The 24,019-nt window shown below is 41.2% G+C and overlaps 1 protein-coding gene across 1 annotated transcript in view; it reads right to left on the bottom strand.

The window, feature by feature from the left end:
- CALN1 (calneuron 1) overlaps positions 1 to 23,226 on the bottom strand; it is a 404,054-nt gene extending 380,828 nt beyond the window's left edge. The window contains exon 1 of the mRNA XM_066592552.1: positions 22,816 to 23,226. The gene's annotated coding sequence lies outside the window, so the exon portion shown is untranslated. The remainder of the gene's footprint in view (positions 1 to 22,815) is intronic.
- Between the last annotated feature and the right edge of the window lie 793 nt (positions 23,227 to 24,019).

Below are 24,019 nucleotides of genomic sequence, written 5' to 3'. Positions count from 1 at the left end.
TTGGCTTCCATAATCTGATATCCTGCATGTTGGCAGGTGAGTGATATATGACACTGTATCTTCTTTGGTGGATTGGTGTCTGACGCTCTTGTTCTTCCCCTTTCTTGGTGTGTGGACACTTGAACTAGCTCATGTTTTATCTATGCATACATGAAGTTCTGAGTGTGGTTCTTTTCTGTCTGTGAGGTGAGTGGACAGCAGATGTGAACAATGACTTGTTCAGTGTATGTCTGAAGATGTTGACATTAGTTATGAACATTGTATTATTCTGTGCAGTGTTCCCTTTATGTTGCAGTCACTTGGTATGAACAGGGTTGTGTTCTGTGCATGTCTGTAGGTGTTGACTACACTATGTGTGAACTGTCCTGTTCAGTTTATTTTGTATTTCCCTTGTCTGGTGATCCTGCTAGTTACCATCTAAGGCAAGCCAGGCTACTAGGTTCCAGTGTGGGTCTGTCCCTATTGGCTTGCCCTATATGAAGCCTTATTGCTTTGGGGAGACTTAGAAACATGGAATCTTCAACAATTGCCCAGTTTGATACAGCATTTTTAGATACATAAATAATAATCAAAGCATAAAAGTGTTACAGAAAGAATCAAAATTAGCTGCAGCGAAATTTAATATAGAAGGCATAAGCAATATAGTGATATGGACTCCAGATTGAGTATTTACATGGATACATTGTAACAAACTTGTAAGTTGGTGGAAGGGCCCCCCTTTTCCGAAATATATATTTTGGACTGTTACAACTCATGTGCCATGTTTTTATATACAGTATTTATGTGAACAAAGGATGGCAATGGGTACCTTGCTTAGTGGGACTATATTTTAAAAGTTTTTCCTGATCTGTAGCTGTTTGTTATGCATATTTTTTTATTGCTATGCTGCCACCTACTGGCTGAACTGTATTATTGACTGTTATTGAATTGTAGTACATGCTACAGGACCTATGGTCACATGACCTTTCTGAGCAGGTCCTTAATATTGTTTTAGATGATCCTACTGTAAGGCAAGATAGGTTTTCCATAGTATTAGATTTGGACATAGTTTCCAGTTTCAGACGCAATAATTGATGGGGATCTACATGCTGAGAACACATGAAAATGCAGAAGTAGGTGGCTAACTTCAATTAACAGATGCTCTTTCCCGCCAAATGGGTAACTGGGGCATATGCTCTCAGTAAGTGGCAGCAGGGTGAGTTATGTGAAACACTATGCTAGAGGAGAGTAAGCATTCAGATGGTCATATGGGAGTTGCACCAAAGCTGCTCAGGTACAACTAGCATTGGACAGCATATGGACACATGTCCATGGGTGTCCATTACCCAGGATCAGTAGACATTGCATCTTCGATTCTCATCTGTGATAGGAACCAAAATAGGACATGCTACAATTGTTTTCAAAGGGACCATTGATCCATATGAAAACTCGCACATGTGCATAGCCTCATAGACTATAATGTATCCCTATAACACTGGTACTATATTAGTCTTAATGGGACTTTTCTGGGTTTATCTGGATTTAGTTTACCACCAGAAAGACAACACAGACCAATAGGCAGCAGACCAAGCCACAAAGTTGACCAAGCCACCAATACCCCTGTTCAGCACAGTTTATATTCGGCATACCACTTAGGAGATACCACCATTGTCACTTTGGTTGTAGAGGTACTTGTAAGTGAACTGTTATTGCAACATTGTAACATTTGTGCCTTTCAAATACATGTGAAAAGTTGTTTTCTCTACTTAAAGGGGTTATCCAAGGACAAAATATTCTTTAAACTTTGTTTAGCCTGCAATCTTAAAATAACAGATTACATACTCACCCTTCTGCGCTCCAACGCTGTCTTGCCAGTTTTCCGGTTCCTGCTGAACTTAATTTCCAGGATTGATGACGACCCGACACTGGGTCACGTGAAAGCTGCAGCTATTCACCAGCTATAGGAAGCAGGTAATTGGTTGCAGTAGTCACATGACCCTTTTGTTGGAGACGTCATTGTTGGCTTCCGTGGTAGGGAAGAGCAGCAGGGACTGGTGAGATGCCGAAACGGCAGTGGAGGGGTGAGAATGTAATCTGTTTTTTTAATACCACAGGCTTAGCAAAGTTTTACAGAATATTATGTCCCCAGATAACCCCTTCAACATGTTTGATATGTTGTACAGACCGGACTACTAATGCAGAATGCAAAGTAAAGGTGACTCATTGCTGTAATTGAAATATGTCAATGCCATTTTATTATAATAGTGACTCCCTTGCGCCACACTACACTACGCTTGGGGAAAATTGCCACCCCAACACAATCTTACAAACTACCAGGACAGGAAAGAGATGTGTGCTGCTGATATATGTAGCACACAGAAAATTACATACACTGAATACTTTAGAGGCAACCCCCTTAGCTAAGAGAATTATTAGGTATATTTATGCTCTGGGTGTAAAAATATTCCTATTCATTGGCAACAAGCAAAAATCTTAATAGCTAGCCAGAAACTAAAAGACAATGCATAATAGAAAATGTTATAAACTTTTTTAATACAATTATTAAGCTTTATTCACAGAAAACCCTTTTAATCAGTACTAAACTCTAAAAGCAATTTAAAAAGACAAGATTTTATTACTGTCAGTTGGATAACTGGAACCATGCCATTTGTAAAGTATTATTTTTATTTAGTTTATCCTTTAGTTGTACTTTTGTGGTGTACTGCAGCCTGTAGCATTGTCTCTACTGTATGTATAGTTATCTTACTCACCATGTGGTGTATAGGAGACAAGATATCTGACACAGATCAATACCATGTGTCGGCTGTTATAACACTACCGTATGAGCTCACTCGGAAGTAGTTAATTTGTGAAATATTTTTGTCTGTTTTTTATTTTGTCCAACACTTCAGTTAATCAAAACTGTAAAATCACCTCATTAATTTTAGTGCAGATTTTCTGTAACATATTTTCACGTCAATTTGCATCTCAAATAGTCTTGTATAATCTGTCTCATGAAGAGACTGCAGCCGACAGTTATACATTTATATATGGTTATACAGCCATCGGCTGCATTCTCTTCACAAAATAAAGTATAGCACACAGTAATGTGAATATAGTGCATGTCCAAATAAAAAATGACAATTATACAGGGTGTTCCAAAAGTATGGAAACACCTGAATAATGGAAAATTGTTGTTGGGAACATCATCCTATGTGTGACGTGTTGCTAAGAGGAAAGGGGAAAATCTGTGAGGGGTGGTCTCCAACATGGTGGCCATTTTGAATGCCACATTCTTGATATTTTGAAATGGGAAGAGGTGTATGTGACACATGTATCTGATAAGGAAGGAAACAACTGTGTACCTCTAGTAGTGACCTACAATTGACAGCTATAAAACTGCAAAGAAACTCCATTATACCCTACGCAATTATGACCATCTGAAAACCATATTGTGGTGTTTTGGAGGAGAAACACAAAGCCAGCAAGGCAACCTACCTTCATGCTGAACAACTGTCCACATATAACAACTGACAAGTATACCTACCTGGGCAAAGAAATCAACCAGACAGAGAGTTTGGGATGAGCTATAGGGACTCTTAAAGACAAGGCATGCAGAACCTTCTATGCCATCAGAAGACGACTCTGTGACCTCAAACCACAAGTGATGGTATGGCTCAACATCTTTGAAAGCATCATCGCTCCAATCCTCCTGTATGGCACTTAAGTCCTGCATCCACACACATACCCAGACCAAAGTGGGATGCCAGCCCAACCTAAGTATTCCTCTAGGAATTCTGTAAGCACCTTCTCCAAGTCCAGCAAAGTACATCAAACAGCACCTGTAGAGCTGAGCTGGGCAGATTCACCCTACACCTTACAATCCAGAAGAGGGCACCATCATTCTAGGCCCACCTATAATGTAGCAGTCCAAGCTCCTACCATCACAAAGCCATGCTACACCAAAGGGCCCCCAACCAACCAGACACCACTAACCAATCCAGCCAAACCCAGCCGGACCAAATCACCAACCAGCAACACCTTGTAAAAGCTGAAATAAAGAAAGCAATGAAGGAAAGCCAAGAATTTATTAGTGACTGGAGGAATGACATAAAAACATCCCAGCAACTGACAATTTATGAGGGGCTACAGAAACTAAAAACTGGCCCATATCTGGAAATCCTACCAGTCCCCAGATAGCAGCAGAACCCGTGCGACTACAGACTCAGCACCCAAAGCTCAACCATAAGACCACTAAAAAAAATGTAATGCAGAGCATATATATGATTCCTCTCATGTTGGTAACCACAGAATTTCTGCACTATCGCTATACTTTCTAATTGTACATCCCGGCAATCTTATATAATTTCAGGTTCTGTGTCTTCAGAAGGTAAGCAAGCCTCATAGAGGTGGTGACTAGGAAGCAAAATTGAGAATTAAAAAAAACTTTGGGATAATGGTTCTGGACAGTCGCCATCCCGGAGGTTTGAATTACCGTTCGGATTTACTTTACATATATTGATATTTTGTGTTAGCATGTTCTAGTATACCAAACTGCTTATTTGAGCTTATGTGCTTCCTTAATGTGATTGATTATTCCCCATATGTGTAGAAGTGGTTCGTTTTTAACCAGATGGATGAGGTTAGGAATTACATTATGTTTGTAATGCTTGAAATAGCGCCCCTCTTTTTTTCTGTCTGCTTCTATGAAGATGTTTTTAATGATGCTATAATAAAAGTTTTGTTTTTAACTTCATATGAGTGCTGGAAGAAATCTTGTATTTTGGAAAAACAGTATCCCAATGTTATCCATTACTCAAAAATCACCCTCATTTGGCTTAAGTATGTACGGCTAATAAAAGCATGTATGTCAAGTTGTACGTATATGGTCTGAACCTAAACTGACAAATGACAGGATGTAACAATAAAATCACATGACAGTTTTTTTTCTTGCCTCATCCAATGTTGTTTCGTAGATCTTTTTCCCACCGACACTGAGGACTAGAAGAGTACAGATGACAATAAGCTTATGCCTACTGCCATTCTTCTCAGGTAACTACAAAAGGAATATAAGGCCTTATTCACACGACCATTTGCATTTTTATGCTCGGACGATCACTAATAAAAATCGGGTGGAAGAAGAGCCACAATCAAGTCCCGATCTTAATTAGCATTTTCTCATCCATTCACATAGAAAAAATATGCTGCAGTGCGACAATCCAGCAGAAGTCCTCGGAATGACTTGTAATGCCTAAATAGAGGCAGCTATAATCTTTTTACCTGAGTCGGATGCAGGAAAACTCCCTGCCCCTCCCTTTTTTTTCATCTCGCACAGAAGTCTATGGCAGCTTGCAGCGTATCTCGTCAAAAGATAGGGCAAGATCTCTACATGTCTATAAATCACTCATCTGAATGAATATATTGGAATCCAATGCTTCAGGTGGTTGCGATTTTTAAATGCGACATACGGTCGTGTAAATAAGGCCTAACTCTGTATCAACACAACAAAGTACAAGTAAAAATCCCAACTTTAAAGTAAACCTATCACCTCCGAACAGCACCATAAACTAGGGTATGATGCTGTTCAAGGTGCTGTATGCTGATGACATTCACGTGCAGTCTTAAAATCTGACTCTATTCAGACCACTGTGTACATGCTCTCCTACAGAGGTCTATGAGAGTGTGTACGCATGGTGGTCTGAAAAGATTTAGATTTTTAGACCATTTCAGATCATGCGTGGACTTCATGGAGAGCGTTGAAACGTATAAAGACTATATAACCCTGGCTCCCTGTCAGCTCAGTGAACAGCACTATAATTTAGTTTATGGTCTTGTTCCAAGGTGACAGGTTTCCTAAAGTTGAAAAGAATATGTGGTTCTACAAATTAGGATCTTCCAGAAACAAGCAGCACATTCTATTCAGACACTGCCATTGTGAAGGGAAAGTTTGCTGAGAAGTTAAGCCCCCTGTCCACGGATGTGTATTCGCCGGCAGTAAACCGCCGTCGAATCATGCTGGCCGACGCTTTCCGTAGCATTGCTATGGAAAGCGCCAACCCCTGTCCATGAGCAAATAATCATTGCGATTCTCTGCTCGGGGCGGGCAATTCGCAGCATGCTGCGAATTGCCCTGATTCTCCGCACCCAGCCTATCTATCAGATAGGGCTGACCGGCGGAGATTTGGCGGCGGCTCCTGCTCCTGGGCCGTAGAGAGAGTTTTTCTCAGTAACATTTTTTGTTTGTTTGTTTTTTAAGAACATCACTTTGTTGGTAATAGGCCTGTAAATTAGAACAGTTTCTTTTTAACCTGTGAAGCTGACCTTGGTGTACATTATTAGCCCAGGCAGGGAAATGACAACTTGTTATATTAATGTAAACATTGGTGTCAGCGGGTTTAAAGAAGATTCTTGTATTAATTACACCATCCTTGATAGAAAATTAAACTAAACAGAAAAGAGAGGAAAAAAGAACACAACCCAAGATCTCTCCACAGAAAACTGCAGAAGAAATAAAATACTTTTTTAATCTTAGTTATTATGAATTGTGCTTATCAAGTGCTTATTTTAAAGCATATCTAACTTTTCAGACAATTTATGCTGATTTAATAATCTATCTCATCAGTTTTGTAATATACTTTCATTACATTTTTTTTGTTTTAGAATTATAAATCAAGTCTGAAGTACAGCCCCTCAGCAATTTACTGCTTGTCATTAGACATTTAGTTATCCTAGCAGTTAGGACATTAGGAAGTTTTATTAGCTTCACAGGCTCAGGTTCCTGGTATTATTGTATCTTGACGCCACCAGGAAAAACTGGTGGAGTCAAGATTGACGGGGGGGGGGGGGGGTTGGCGACCCCTGTATCTTATTGGCTGCAGAGCTGGATGGGCTGCAGGTTCTGGCAGCCCAGTAAGCTCATACTGCAGCTGCAATCCAGGGAGGCCTTCACCTTCATTCCTTCCCGAGGCGTGCATTGGCCAAGAAGAAACCCCCTCCACGTCGGGCGGCCAGAAGAAGCACCCTGCTGCAATCCAGGGCAGGTGAAAGCCCCTCCTCGCCGGCCAACTAGAAGAAGGCACCCGCTGCAATCCAGGGAGGGCTGCAACTCCGTTGCTTCCCGGCCCATGCTGGAGGCACGCATTGCCGCAGGTGAAACCTCTCTCTCTGCTGGCCACCCAGAATAGCTCTGTGTTACAGCGCAGAGCGGGTGGGTATGAGGGAGGCCACAGGCCCGTGAAACACCTTTGCTTCTTGAGCCCATCAGGAGCTAGGGGTGTGAGAGGGGCGTTTCTCCTGTCAAACCCCTAACTTCCGGTGGCGTCAAGATACAATAATACCCAGGTTCCCTGCACTCGCACAGTTCTCAGATCTGCAGTCAGTGTGTACACAATCTCTGCCTCTCCTAACCTGTTATATGCAGCTAACTTTACACGTGTCTCCAGTTTGCTTTGGAAAAAGCAGCATCGTTTTTTTGGGATTGTTATTCTGCTGCTTTGTGCACAGCAAACTGGACACACATATAATGCCTAAAATATAAAGTTAGCTGCCCATAGCAGATTAGAAGAGGCAGAGATTTTGTACACACTGACTGCAGATTTGAGAGCAGAGTGAGTGCAGGGTAGCTGACCATGTGAAGACAGACCCTCTCCCACAGCTAAGAAAAAGAAAACTTCCTAATGTCCCAGTTGCTAGAGAAGTTAAATGCCTATCAACAAGCAAATAGTGGATTGCAGAGGAGCTGTACTCTAGTCTTGATTTACAGTGGTGTAGTTAAGAATTTTGAAATGAAAATATATTATTAAGATTGATGAGACACACACAGGTTATTAAATGAGCATATGTTGTCTGAATGATTAGCTACACTTTAAATAAAGGCTAGAAAAATATGCCCCGAACGTCAGACGCCAGGAGTAGCGCGCCGAGGCATATGTCTGTATGTCTAATCGAACTTAAATCCGAGACTACGGGAGGACATAGGTGTAGGAGACGAACAAGTGGAATCTCTGTGGGTAGAAATACAGGGAAGAAAAAATAACAAAATCCTGATAGGATTCTTCTATAGACCACCAAAAGCAACAGAAGAAACTGAAAACTTACTATTAAGGCAGATAGAAGAGATGTCAAAGCACAACGAAGTAATTATAATGGGGGACTTTAATTATCCAGATATAATATGGGAAAATGAGACCTGCAAATCTCACAGGGGTGATAAGTTCTTGAGAGTAATTAAAGATAATTACCTGAACCAACTGGTGCAGGAACCAACGAGAGGGAGGGCCATACTGGACTTAGTACTAACTAACAAACCGGACCGAATAAAGGGGGTACAGGTTGAGGAGCACTTGGGGAACAGTGACCACAATATAATCAACTTCCAGCTGTCATTCAATAAGAAGCCTTATCAGGGAGCGACAAATAAACTAAACTTTAGTAAAGCAAAATTTGATCAGCTCAGAGCTACTATCGGTAACATTAATTGGGACAACATCCTCAAAAATGCCAGTACGGAGGACAAATGGGAAAAGTTCAAAAGGATCCTAATCACCTCATGTGAGCAGTTTATTCCCTTTAAAAATAAAAGAATCTCAACTAAAAGGAAACCAATGTGGCTCGACAAGACGGTAAGAGGGGCAATAAACGAAAAAAAGAAAGTGTTAAAACTACTAAAGCAAGAAGGCAGCGAAGAAGCGCTAAAATCGTACAGGGAAAAAAACAAAATATGCAAAGATACGATCAAAATTGCTAAGGAGGAGGCGGAAAGAGTGATCGCCAAAGAGAGCAAAAACAACCCAAAACTATTTTTCAACTATATTAACAGCAAAAGGATTTGCAGGGAGAGCACTGGCCCTTTAACAAATAATGCAGGAGGAATCATTGAAGATGATGGAGGGAAGGCAAATCTATTAAATAGTTTCTTTTCAAGCGTATTCACAAACGAAAAGGAAATGCCACACGAGATACAGGGGAAAAAAATAAACCCCTCGCAAAATATGTCATACCTAATGCAGGAGGAAGTGCGGAACAGGTTAAAGAAGATTAAAATCGATAAATCGCCAGGCCCAGATGGAATACACCCAAGGATACTAAGGGAACTAAGTGACGAGATAGCTAGGCCGCTATACCTAATATTTCTAGACACTATCAAGACCGGTGTTGTACCATTGGATTGGCGCATTGCCAACGTGGTTCCAATTTATAAAAAGGGGACCAAAAGTGAGCCTGGTAATTACAGGCCGGTAAGTCTCACCTCAGTAACGGGAAAAATTTAAAGGGAATAACTCCTCACCAGCATGGATTCATGAAGGGTCGCTCATGTCAGACAAATCTGATCAGTTTCTACGATGAAGTAAGCTCTAAGCTGGACCTGGGAGAGTCTATTGATCTCTTATATCTGGACTTCTCTAAAGCGTTTGACACTGTGCCACACAATAGGCTAATATACAAAATGAGACAGCTCGGATTGGGTGAAAACGTGTGTAATTGGGTTAAAAATTGGTTCAATGATAGAAAGCAGAGGGTGGTAATAAATGGTTCATACTCTGATTGGGCCACAGTTACTAGTGGGGTGCCACAGGGTTCAGTATTGGGCCCCATTCTGTTCAATATACGATCTGATAAAGGGACTGCATAGTAAAATATCAATATTTGCAGATGACACAAAATTATACAATATAATTAATGCAACGGAGGACAATGTGCGGCTACAAACTGACCTAGATAAGCTGGGGGCTTGGGCAGAAAAATGGCAAATGAAGTTCAATGTTGATAAATGTAAGGTTATGCACATGGGCAGCAAGAATGGATGTTACCAATATTCACTTAAAGGAGATGTCCCGCGCCGAAACGGGTTTTTTTTTTTTTAAACCCCCCCCCCCCGTTCGGCGCGAGACAACCCCGATGCAGGGGTTAAAAAAACCACCCGCACAGCGCTTACCTGAATCCCGGCGGTCCGGTGACTTCAATACTTACCGCTGAAGATGGCCGCCGGGATCCTCTATCTTCGTGGACCGCAGCTCTTCTGTGCGGTCCACTGCCGATTCCAGCCTCCTGATTGGCTGGAATCGGCACGTGACGGGGCGGAGCTACACGGAGCTACACGGAGCCCCATAGAGAACAGCAGAAGACCCGGACTGCGCAAGCGCGGCTAATTTGGCCATCGGAGGCCAAAAATTAGTCGGCACCATGGAGACCAGGACGCTAGCAACGGAGCAGGTAAGTAAAAAACTTTTTATAACTTCTGTATGGCTCATAATTAATGCACAATGTATATTACAAAGTGCATTATTATGGCCATACAGAAGTGTATAACCCCACTTGCTGCCTCGGGACATCTCCTTTAATGGGGTACCGCTAGGGAAAAGTGAAATGGAAAAAGACCTGGGGGTACTAGTGGATTGTAGACTAAACTGGAGTAACCAATGCCAGTCAGCTGCTGCAAAAGCAAATAAAGTTTTGGGATGCATTAAAAGAGGTATAGGGGCAAAGGACGAGAACATTATCCTTCCATTATATGAGGCACTTGTCAGGCCTAACATGGAATACTGCATACAGTTCTAGTCACCGGTGCTCAGGAAAGATGTTACGGTATTGGAGGGGGTTCAAAGAAGGGCAACTAAACTAATACATGGAATGACGGGACTGGAATACCCAGAGAGGCTATCCAAATTGGGACTATTTACTCTAGAAAAAAGAAGGTTAAGAGGCGACCAAATAACTATGTATAAGTACATGAGGGGACAATACAAGGATCTCTCCCAGGATCTGTTTATACCCAGGACTGCAACGGTAACAAGAGGACATCCGCTACGTTTAGAGGAAAGCAGGTTTCATCACCAACATAGAAAGGGGTTCTTTACTGTTAGAGCAGTTAGACTGTGGAACTCTCTGCCTGAGGACGTAGTGATGGCAAAATCCTTAGAGGAGTTTAAAAGGGGACTTGATGTCTTTCTGGAGAGGAAGGATATTATAGGCTATAAATCTAAGGTTATTTGTTAATCCGGGTATACAAGCAGGTAGGAACTATTAGGGGTTGATGCAGGGAACAGTCTGACTGCCATTAGGGAGTCGGGAAGGAATTTTTTCCCAAAAGGGCTAATTGGCTTCTGCTCTTGGGGTTTTTTGCCTTCCTCTGGATCAACAACACAGGAGGCTAGACAGGCTGGACTAGATGGACATTGTCTTCATTCAGCCTTACGAACTATGTTACTATGTTACTATATAATAAATTTAACGCATTTGAAGTGTATTTCAATGATTTTTAATACAGGAGGAACGAAATTAAACTTCCCCAACTCAAGAGGCCTCTACAGGGTGTTCTCCTGTTCCAAATGAGATGAAATTCAGCCACAGCCAATTCAGATGATGCATTTGCCATTTATGGAAAAAAAAATAGTTAAAAAGTCGCCGATAGGTGGTACTGTAGCTGACCAGGTCTACTGTAACAGACCTACATCAGTGTCAGATTTCAAGGAGAGCATTTTTCAGTATGTTGTAGTGATGAAATCTGACTCACTGTGTTCAGAGGTGAAAAACATGGTTTAATAAATGGAGAGCATTGTTGAAAACTAAGGGGAATTAATTGATTTTTATTCATTTATAGCGTTATTTGCATAGCTACTGCGCCACCTGTGGTATAATGATATTGATAAACTATTACCCAACTGTCCCTGTCAACTGTCCACCATTCTGAACTAGGGAAAAGTTGAGTGGGCTCTTCAATATTCATATTTCCCCCTCCTCTTTCATCTGCAGTGAACCCTGATGCATTTGGACTCAGGAAGTTGTTGATCATGATGGCAATAAAGTCAGCCAGTAACAGGGGGATGCTAATTACTCCCCCCCCCCCCTCTGCTGAGTACTTGATCCATAACAAATCAGTGATAGAGGCGGGATTGATCGGTACCTCCCCTATCTCTTCCTGACACCACCTATTGATGACTTTTTTACTAGAATTGTTTTTTTCATAAATGGTGTCCATATTCCCACAACAAGAGGACCTCCTCAGATGGGACTCTACACTTGCAGAAATATCTCTCTTTGAATCTAGGTCTCCAAGATAAGCTCAGAGGGAGTAGGATCAGCCATATTCTGCTCTAATTGAAGACAGCCTTGGACAAATAGGATGGAGACAACAATACTTCCAAATGTAGAATGAAAAAAAATCTGAAAACAGTAGAGCCATAATAAAATGAAATAAATGCATGTAGGCTCACATTACCGTACTTTGGCTGTACTGCAAAAGCAAGCATACACAAAGAGGCCAACAATACTCAGCAAAAGCCAAAAAATGTGAAAATTAAAACAATTAAACATACATACAGCTTTACTGCTGTATTTTCTTTGGAGTTAAATATGAGCTTCTCAGCATACATTTTGATCAAATTTCTGCCAACAACAAGCCTTTCTCTTTAGATTGGACCCTAAACTAGCAGACTTACCTCTCTTTGGGATAAAGAAAAGAGAAACAATTTTCCACTACTTGAATGAAAAAAGTTAAAAACGTCTTGAAGGCTATACACCTACCAGTGACGTGGATCTTAGTGCACTGAAACTTTCTAAGAATGTGGACTCATGCTCTTCTTGTGGTCACCTTCTTTTGTGTTGCCTGTGATTACATCTCTTTAGTCCTATTCCTAGAATGTGCACTTCTACCTTTTTGTCCAAAGATGACTTTTAAGGGGTTTTGTCATTAGAAAAAAAAAATCAATACTTACCTATTCCTCCCCAGGCAGTCTTCTTACTGCATCTTCTCCTGCCTCCTCCAGTCCCCAAGGTCACCTCACCACCAGCCAGCCGATTCCACTTCTTCCTGTTTTGGAGCATTCATTAGCTGCAGTTCACTTCCTGCAGAATAATGAACGCTATGAGTGACATAGCGTTCACAGCCTAGCAGGGAATGCCGAAACATTGGTAGCCTTCTTTAGCGTGCATGCGTGATATCACACTGCTAGTGTTTCAGATACGGTAGTATATGAAAGACTAGCGGCGCGATATCACACATACGCAGCAGACTGCCGAGGAAGACGAATGCTGGCAAGGTACAGCAATGTATGAGATATCGTGCATGCACAGCAGGCCATCAGGGAAGCAGAAATGCCGGTAATGTACGCTTTGTCACAGAAGGAAGACTGCAGGAGCCAGGAGTAGATCGATTCAGTGAAGATGTGGTAAGGAGTCTGCCTGGGGAGGAATAGGTAAGTATAGAATTTTTTTTATTTTTTTTTAAATGAAAGAACCCATTTAATGCCAGCAGACACTGGCTAGATCTTACTCCCCTTGAGGCCTCAGCCCAAAGGAGGGTTAATCTACTAGTGTAAGGTCCCATCTGAAGAGGCTGCCTTGTTGCTGGCAGGTAGACTCTAACAGACTTGTATTTTTATGCATAATAAATATAGCAGTAATGAAATTCGAAATTGATATATTCAATGTTGGCATTTTTCTTGCCACTTGCAGAGTGCTGTTGCACATGTCGTGAATGTTTTTTTTCTTGTAGTACAGCCACAGTAATGGGCACCTGCATTTCATTTAGCTTCGGGTGTTTTGTCTAGCATTGTTTCTTGCATAGCCTGGATACAAAAGGAGTAATTCCTCAACTCTGAAAAATAAAAGGTCTGTATAAGTTTTCAGCCTCTTAATGGAAACATGAATATTTAGATTCATTGATAGCTAGCAGAGATAATAAAGTGTGAAATTGCTAAACAAAGTTTATTAGAAATCTACATGCACTCATGAATGTTAGTACCATATTTTACTTGTCAGAGCAACAGTTTGCATTACTGAGCTGCTTCATTTCAGTTGCAGAGACATTTGTGTGAACCATTACTATGTAAACTAAACTGATGAATGAGAAGAACCTTCAATGACATCACAGGTCCTGGAGCTACAGAGAGCTGATATAGCTTTATTTAGCTATGAAGCCAAAGGACCTAGGAGAGCTGTGACCTGCAGCTATACCAGGGAAGTTTTGGGCATCAGATAGTACAGCTAGAAGAGTTTGGTAGTAAAGTGGAGATGTTCTCCTCTACAACACAGTTTTCTGTTTCAGGACGGTGTTAGTGAAAGCAGCAGCAGGAACACACAGAGGAAGAGTATGGGCTCCTGTCCACGGGCGAATTTTCACTGTGTTCCCTGTGGCGATAATCCGGCTGCGGGGAACGCAGTGAACGCTTTCCATAGGGTTGCTATGGAAAGTGCATCCCCCCTGGCCACGAGTGGAGAATCGCTATGAACACATTATGTTCTATTTTACCACGTATTACATTGGTTATGAGTGCATATAAAAATTACCTTGTGTATGTGCGGCATTTTACATGAATGTTGCTAGGAAACAAAGCAAGGAAAGTAAAAATAAAGAAAAAACACAGGAAGTCGGTGCATGACATTGTGTGTTAGATACGCTGATATGTGCAGGCATACGCGATCACAATTACAGCAATTGCGATAATGCCAATAAAATGCTGCGTTCTTTACGCAGCATTTTAACATACGCTCGTGTGAGCCCGGCTAAAGTGGAAAAATGTAGATATGAAATTGTAAGTTCTGTTTTTATATTCCAGTGTTTGCACAATTCGTGTATGCTGATGTAAAACACAATAAAAGTTGTGAAATATAATATAGCACATCAGAAATTAGAAGGTATATGTCTAGCATGACAGCATCGGTCGATGATTAGGGTGACTTTACAGCGTCAGTCCTGGCTTTTGTTGTCATCTTGCCGATGTCTGCATTCTTTCATTTCTGAAATGGTGACTGCCATACGAGTTAATTTTACTATTTGTCAGCAGATTGGTTGGCTGGGAAGAGTGACAGCCGTGCCAACCAATAAGCACTTGTCTTAGCACATTTATTTGAGCTCCTTCTCTTGGAAAGCACCGCTTATACTTTTGGTCTAGTGTGTGAAGACACAAGTCTGAAGGTGTTCCTGGCCTGATCTGCTGACTACTGTCTGAAAACTTCTGTGTGAAGCGGTTCTGATCCTGGCTGTGGTTCCCTGCATGATCTGAGTTTATGAGTTTAGCTAGGTCTGCTGCACATTCACTTTAATACTTGCTTAGGTGTTTAACACCTTGCAGCCCTGCCTCTTCGGCCTCGGTCAGACGGGCGTTTTTTTGCGCGATTTGCGGATCGCATGACGGATGCGCATCCGCAAATCGCGTGACCGGGGCCGACGATTCGCCGAAAAATCTGCAGCTAGCAGTGTTTTCGGCGAAACGGCCCAGCGCTGCCCGCTCTCCTGTGCCACAGCTGTGCCACATACTTTTTTTTTTTATTTTTACACATTTTAGGATGGTTTTCAGGGAAGGGCTTATATTTTTAAGCCCTTCCCGGAAATTCATCCCGCGCTCGCCGGCAGCACATTGCTTTCAATGGAGCCGGCTGTATTGCCGGCTCCATTGAATTCAATGGGCGAACATCGTTCTCCTCTGCCACAGTTGTTACAGCTGTGGCAGAGGAGAATGATCTTTAAGTATATGTTCTCAATGGGGTCAGCGCTGCTGCCGCCGGCCCCATTGAGCGCATATATAGAACACAGCGATGCGCAGAACGCAGATAGGCGCGTTCTGCGAATCGTTGTGTCCTATGTCCGCATAAAAAGCGGACATGTGACCGATCCCATTGCGAAGCATTGGGTCTATATATGCGCAGATCGCATGCGCAAATCACGCGAAAAAACGCCCGTCTGACCGAGGCCTCAGAGGGTATTCATGAACATTGGTGTCATCTATACATGGCTTCTATTCCCTGTTGCAGAGCCAGGTTCCTGATGTAGGGCTGTCCTTCTCGGCACAGTTTCCTCCCTTCTAGATAGGATCCCCCTGCTTCTAAGATTTTGGATCAGATTTCCCCTTTGCCTTTTTTTTTCCTGTTTTGTCTGTTTTGTGTTCCTAGAATCTGATCTGGAATATATATTCATCCCTCTAGATATAAATATAATACGAACATGTAGGTCGCTGTTCACACGTCCTGCACGAAAGTAACAGTATATTGGACTCCATGCAGGACATATTGTCCAGTTTAATGTAAATAAAGCTGTATAAGGGCTAATGCCCATGGCCTCAGCTATTAGGTTCTATTGAACCTAATAGCTAAATGTTCACTCTGCGGAATTCCACGTGGAATTTGGCAGCATGAAATAACCTGCGGCATGTCCTATTTTCCGTGGGAATATGAGAATCCGGCTTCCATTGTAGCCAATATAGACAATTGGGGCCAATGGAAGCTGTCCATCATGCTATATTTCCGCTGTTGCACCGCGGAAGTATGGCATGAATACGTATCCCGCCCACCGCTGGCCACGTCATATGACACTGCTGGCGTGTCATATGACACTGACGGCACGTCATGCGCTTTGCTATGCATGTCATGCGGGACTCGCGCAGCGGATTTGGGAGGTGAGTATGGGGTCTTTGGGGCGGCGCCGTGATGGACTCTGCTGCAGTATTCCGCTTGCGGAGCCCGTCACAGCCGTGGGCATGAGCCCTTAATCATAATCACTATTATAAAAGGTCAAAGTTGAACATACTTTTTAATTCAAACCCTCACAATTTTTAAGGGAATCTGTCAGCTGGAACATGGTGTCCAAACTGTAGGCATCATGTTACAGATCAAAAGAAGCTGAGCAGATTGATATATAGTTTTATGGGGAAAGATTCATTATAGCTTGCATTTTATTCATTTACACCTTTGCTCATTTGAAGCTGAGTGGTCCAGTAGGCGGTTCTATCAGTGACTGACAGCAGTCTGTGTATGTCTGAGTATGCTGCAATGTGCCGCGATTCTCCGCGGTGAGCCTATCTGTCAGATAGGCTCAGTGCAGAGAACCGTCAGCCGTCTCCTGCTCCCAGGCGACGGCTCCTGCGGCAGGATATCGCTACACCCGTGGACAGGCAACCTAAGGGGAAAGAATGTTTCTCTTCAGCAATAGCAGCCAGGACTCTTCATAAGGATCTGCTATATAATAATTTTCTATTTTAGTTCTTAGTGGCAACATGTCACCTGCCTAAAGCACCAATAATTAATGGTGCTGTGAGGCCAGGTGACAGGGCACCAGGTGAAGTGCTCGCCACTGAAGTCAGCATGCCGCACAAAATTCTGACACTTTTCCGAGTCCCATGTGCACGCTCTCCTATACGAGGCTATAAGGAATCAGATTTTTGTGCGGTACATGGACTTTAGCAGCGGGCTCTGTGGAAACCAAGGAGTGGGCGAGTAAAAAAATTACCTCACCTGGCTCCCTGTCACCTTGCGTAACACTACCATAAGTTAATAATGGAGCTTTAGGCAGATGACAAGTACTCTTTAAATGTAAAACAATTGTAGTACACTTGTGTAATAGACAACAATTAGATAACTAGCAATGTAATACACATTACATATCTATTAATAAGGACACACAAGGAGAATCCTGTCTAATACAGCTTACAATCTACAGGGATAGATCATGATATTGTAATACTTAGCCCTTCCTCACCACTAAATAACACAGAAACGGCTGTTAAACAGATACTGCGTGGAGTCCTTTTTAACCAACCGTGGCTCTTTAAACGCCTGAATGGTTTCCTAATAGCACATGAGTTGTATACAGTGATGAGTACAGCACAGTTCATTCAGCTTAATTTTCTATAAATGGAATATGGGAGAATTTTACTACATTCAAATACAGCTTTCCATACAATTTCTTGAAGTAACCTCAAATCTTGTTATACTACTAAGTAATATACAAGGTGATTATTGCATGCCAATACAAAATAAGCATACAACAGTTTATAGTCAACATAATGCTAAGATGTAAAAAGTAATTTCAGCCTGGGGAGAGGACGCAGTGTTCTTCAATGGAATTAACGTCAGGAAGTCCAGAAATCTGCCTGGTATTAGGATCTTACCTCTGATATGTCTAATTCTAAGAACTTCCAGAATGTGTATGTGATTGTGAGCTGCATACCTTAGATTTATTTCTATTTAAAGGGGTATTCCAAGCTTTTACAACTGATGACCTATCCTCTCAATAGGTCATTAGTAGTTGATTGATGGGGATCAGAATTCCCGTCCATAAGCTGATCATCCAGCCAGTGCAGCGGGGCCAAACTTCATCACCAGTGCTCAGGGGAGGAAGTAAAAGTGTGGGCTTTCTGATGGTCTAGCCCTGACCATAAGAAAAACAGGAAGTGTAATAGAAGCACAGCGCTTTCACTTCTTCCCCTGACCATTGATGATGACATCTAACCCTAAAGCACTGAGAACAGACCTCAATTTTAACAAACCTTGCTGCAAATACAACAGAAAGACTATTACATACAGGTGACAGTATTGCTCTATTGCATCTGATCTACTTTTCTTTCTTTCTATAGATCTAATGAAGACAGCCATGTCTGTGAGATCAGAGAAGCCGTTTCATTCATTTACCTATAACAGCTGCACACAATGAACTAAAAACTGAGTTTTTATGACATTTCAAATGTATAACACTATAGCCCCAAGTACCGTACCCCCTGATTACTCCTAATCTTTTAGGCATGTTTTTCGGGGTGCATTTACAATGGACTATTGAATTTGCTGTACTAGCAATATATTATTTTGCAACTTCAGATTTTCATAATAATAGTTTTTCCTACATTTGACACACAGACATCCATTTTCAGTTAGATTTATCATACATTTTGGTTATTTTCTTTTATTCAAAACATTCTCCTTAAATCTTCACGAAAAAGCCTCAAACACATTGCATGACAAAAATGGAGACATGAACCAGCAGAAGAGACAAAATACAATAAGCTGCAAGAACTGGTCAGACAGAGAACACTTTCAAAATGACCTTCAAATGTCATCCTTTAGGTAAAACCAAAACTACTAAGGCAGCAAAACAAACTATTCCAAGTGATCCTAACTTGAAAACAATGAACTAAAAACACAAATTATATATTATCACAAGAAGGACATCAGATCTCAGTAGGAACATATATTCAATCTGTATGTGTTGGTGATGTTCGATGCTCGTATCTATTATTTTTATATTTGTTTTCCTTTTTTTCCCTTTTTATATTAGAATGTATGCAAACGTCAGCAAATATATTCAAACAGAAATGGAAAAACAAAGCAACCTATAGCATATATATATATTGTATATAAAGACCTTTATCTCCTAGGGAGGTACAATCCTCATCTAGATTCATGTATGAATTACATTGAATACTTTCATAAATATTTATAGGACAAATGTCACGGAATGAATTACAGCTTCAAACCTGAAAGGTAACCACGTACTAGATGAAAACTGAAACACCACAATGCACTGCTAAACTCCTGTTTCTCTGCTCCTTTGTACATAGCAAATCACACTATGAATGTACTAGTATATATGTATAGCTATGTCACATGTATTCGCAACAAAAACTAATGTATTTGGTCTTCTTTCAATTATTTGACCACTTTTAAGGGTGTGTTCTTATAATTGTATTATCATAGTGTACATATTACAGTGAATATATAGAACCCTCACAAAACATTGGCACCACATGATGTCTTGTTTAAAAAAACTGTATGTTTAGGCTGAGGTTGATTGATGAAGTGAGATGCTGCCTACATGAGTGCACAGTATAGTCCTATATGGTCATTGTAAGAACACAGTCATTTCTTATACTTTTTGCATTTTTAACCCTTTCCAATCCACTGTCTGACCTGTGAAGATATTATGATTTAAGGCTGTACAACTCCGATAATGGTAGACATCCGTCGGGGTTCTCTTATTGTATATTGCCAGCCTCTCTGCTGTTGGAGCCTATCCAATCTGTCACATCACACAGTACTGGCTTTAGCCAGCATATAGCCCTGTTGTATAACGGCAGAAAAAGAGTAAGCCCCCTAGGAAAACCAGGATATAAATTGGACTGGAAAGGGTTAAAGAGCTTCAAACTTCATTCTCCAAGAGCCTCACATGGCTCAGTATTCATCCTTATGTTTAATGAGTAACCCAAGCAATGACTATTACAGTACTCTCAAAAAATGCAGACATTATGCTCTAGTAACCTATTGTGTTTCACTATATAAACCAAAATGAAATATTACTACTACATCTCCAAATAATCATATGATATCTCTCATCAGATAACCAAAACTCTATTGCATTGGGACCAACGACGGATAAGGCATAATTTATTGGTCTGCTTGTTTCTCCAGAGTGTAGGTCCATTGTCTGATCTGGTTAAGACAAAAATCATAAATATCTCTTTCCCTACTCTTTCACAATCAGTAAATATTGGAATTTGAATATTTCTTAGTAACTTGGCAGCATAAATGCTTTTTGTCTGTGAAATGCCTTCTATATTGCAAGAAATTTGACAGGCATCTACCGTAAGGAAGCAGCTTAAATGGGCATCAGGCCTAATTAAAACCGGTGCTCAGTATTTTAATGTAGTTCGAAATGTCTTTCACTAAATTGAGGAATAATATATGCAACCTATATCTAGACATTTTGAAGGTTTCAAGGACTTTTCTTTGAACAGTGGTTTCACATGTAGCGTTTTTAGGAAAAACGCAGCTTTTTTGTGACTTTTTTGGAATCTGTTCTGCGTGTTCTAACCAAACACACTGCTGTGATATGTAAGGCAATAGGGAAATGTGAAACATACAAACAGTGCCAATATTGTGGTATTTTTCCTCACTTTTTACGCGTTTTTCTTGGGTCAGTGGTGTTTTGTTCCAAGTGTAGCCTACTTAAGGTATGAAGTTTTAGTTTTTTTTAAATTCATGTATTTTTCCATAAGCTTCTATATAGACCAAAAGCATGACAAAAATATATTACTAAAAAAGCACCCAAAAATCTTTGTAAAAAGACACGGAAAACACTACACTTTTCACAAGCCAAAAAATATCACGAAGAAGTGTGTAGGAAGAAAGCCCAAGTCTTTTGTCCACCTGACTAAGGAACCTGTGTCTCATCTTGAAGAGACTCGCTGATCAAAGTTTTCATCATGATAAAACTGCATCTTAATCAGTATGCCACTGTGCCCAAATGTTATGACTCATCTTTGGCTCATAACAGAAGCAACACAGACCATGAGTAACAGCATTGATGCCTCAACAGATTGGCACAGAGATGTGTAGTTTTCATACCTACAGGAAGCAAGTTGGAACTTGGCCTGGGTCAGCAGCTACTGGAAGTCATTATCATCTCAGAACAGTTTTTGCTTAGATGCATGCTGCAATGTTCCTACTATGCTTTCTGAGACCCCTCACAATGAAAATTGAGGAAGACATGGGGGGCAGTGTTTGTTCTTTGAAAATATTGACTAGATCTGAACCCAACTGGTTCTTCCACCTCACTAGAAAATCAAAACACATCTGCTAAGAGCCAAGCAATTTCCAGAGGTACACACCACAAGCAGAGAGGGAGCCTTAACTTCTTCATGCAATGATTACCTTAGTGATGCTCTGGCACAAAATAAAGAAAAAGCACAAATTGTGTCTTTATACTCAGGGGCTTAAATCACTTATTTCATCAAATAATGTTATTTTTTGTATTGTCACTAGTAGTTGGGATATTTACATATAGCAGTGACACAAACAAATCCAATGATTTTCTACTGACGGGGTTACTATGCGATTTGTAGTGCTTTACATTGGGATGAATTCATAGTATTACTGTCAGTGATCATGAGCTTATACATAAACGGTGTTTGCCATCTAAGGTGTATTCAATTACTAGAGACAGAGACCAATTCTGCATCACCAATGCTTTAGGTTTCCACAATTGAGCCCCCCCCCCCCCCCCACTATCCCCCCCCCCCCACCAGTCATTGTCAGGATGTATGTAATATATTGCAATTAATTGGGGTGGTCTATAAGCCCACTGCAGCTTCTGACCTATGTTCATGCTTGACATGATTGATTTGAATTACTGTACAGCTGTACAACTTAGTTCTTATGTGCTAATGATTGTCTTTCAGTCCAGATAATCCAGACTATCCCACAGTAGCAGGCAAAAATGATTATGCAAGCGTTCACAGTGGTCAGACACTGAGATTAGAGGACTGGAAATTGCATGCAGGGTGTGTACTGGACGAAATGTCATATTATACCCCAGGTATGTGAATAGTCAATCATAGATACTGACCACCTTTTACATACAGGTATCTATCTGTCACTCCATTTTCCTGCATATGCATTTAGCTATGGGACACAGAGATATTCCAATGCACAGATTACCCCACAAGTAAACCATTCATCACTCATTGCCCCCTTATTGCCAATGTGAGGGAACCCTCATGTTGTGACATCTGATAACAGCCTGTTACAATAAAATGATTATTGCAAATGACTCATAGATGGAATACATAGACCTCAGCTTCTCTAGGTTTTTTTTCATGGCTACAATTTGCTGCATGGATGCCAGCTTGCCCAAATAGGTTTTGGGGCAAAAAAAAGGGATGAAGTAAAGGTAAAATGCTTACAGTTTGTCCAGTCCATGCTGAGAGGCTGATGCTTGTGCCACAGAATCTGAAGCCTGCTCCATTACCAGAGTGATGAACAGCTCCATACTTCAGTTCACTGCAGCCAGTGAAGAGGTAAATTATCAAACCTAAATTACTGGACACTTGTAAGAACCTAGTTAGAGCAAGCCAAAAAAGACATCTCCTAATTAAAAAATGCAAGAACTGCTACATAGACATCAATGCTGAGTGGAGCAGGATCCCTAGCACTATGACAACAGGTTTCAGGGAACCAGGTTGTTATTTCCCAAACTATAGAACAGAATAGCACTGCTTGACAATGACCAGCGTATTAACCTATTTCCTGCTGGAACCTCATTACAAATAGAATGAAGGAGGAGTTCTTCCTTACCTGTCTGTGTTCTGCTACTTGACTGATCCTTGCGGTGTTCTCTTTGGATCCTTGGGCTGGTGATCCAGGTCAGTGTCCTTTGCCCTTGGCTGTATGGAAGCTTAGACCAAGGTGGAGGTGCATTCAGTTCAAGCAAGGCACCTTTCCCAGGGACCCTTCCTGCCCATTACCAAGATGTGTATCAAACAAGTGTTCTGATCAATCATGAGCTGTGTTCCAGGGAGCATCAATAATACTCCATATATCCAGGACCTGTGATGGGGAACTTGCTAGAAACTCCATTCCACAATGACATGCCCCTCTAGATAATCCTGAGACGGTTCTTCAATGAAATAAGATTAGCTATTGTCTTGGGTGGCATACACTGGCAGCGGGCAATTCAAAGAGCTGTGCGCTGATCAGAGCGCTGGATGGCAGAGGCTGCGTAGGAGCAGCAGGGGATGTTACAAGTCAGTGATGCACAGCAGATCCTACAGCTGTCAATACACTGGAAACAATAGTCACTGACTATACTATACTGTATGCACGTATGTGTCTCACATAGCTGCCTGCACTGTGCCTGCCTCACTGCTGGAGGAGGAGCAGGAGCTGAGCTTCACATGGATTTGTAGGCAAAGCTTCATCTGCTCTGGAGATGTGGACAACTGTCTGCAGCCCCCGACTTCATGCCTCCAGGACAGCTCATGCACAGGTGAAAGATGAGCTTTTGTGTCTTTTAACCTCTTACCTACCAGTCTGTTTCATCTTGCAATTGTGTTTTGTCTCCTGATTGTTACTGTGTAGCAAATACAGTGAGCAATACAAAATAAGCCCAGCTAGTCTTCCCCCTTTTCTACTGATCCAAGTTCTTATTTGCATATTATACTCTTCTTTGCAACCTTGTTGATACATTACTGTCAGTTTAGCATCTTGTATAAAATATTAAGGGACTACATTCTGAGTATGTCTGTAATTTATTGTTATTGATTCTGTTCTCACTGGTCTTATGGGTCCATTTGTATAGAATCCAGGACAGACATGGCAGATTTATTATGACTTTTTATTTTACTGGGAATAGCCTAGTAGAAAATGTTATTTTGTTACAAACAACGTAACCCAATCGAATGGAACCTCTATCGATCAGATAGATGAGGATGCAAAAATTAGATTGGTGGAGTTTCAACCATTTAGATGCCCATGTTTGAATTAGTTAAAAAGAGTATAG

The sequence above is a fragment of the Eleutherodactylus coqui genome, chromosome 1 (assembly GCF_035609145.1).
Source record: "Eleutherodactylus coqui strain aEleCoq1 chromosome 1, aEleCoq1.hap1, whole genome shotgun sequence".
NCBI lineage: Eukaryota > Metazoa > Chordata > Amphibia > Anura > Eleutherodactylidae > Eleutherodactylus > Eleutherodactylus coqui.
Note: the sequence above shows the minus strand (reverse complement) of the source record. Positions and strands in the feature narration are given on the sequence as shown.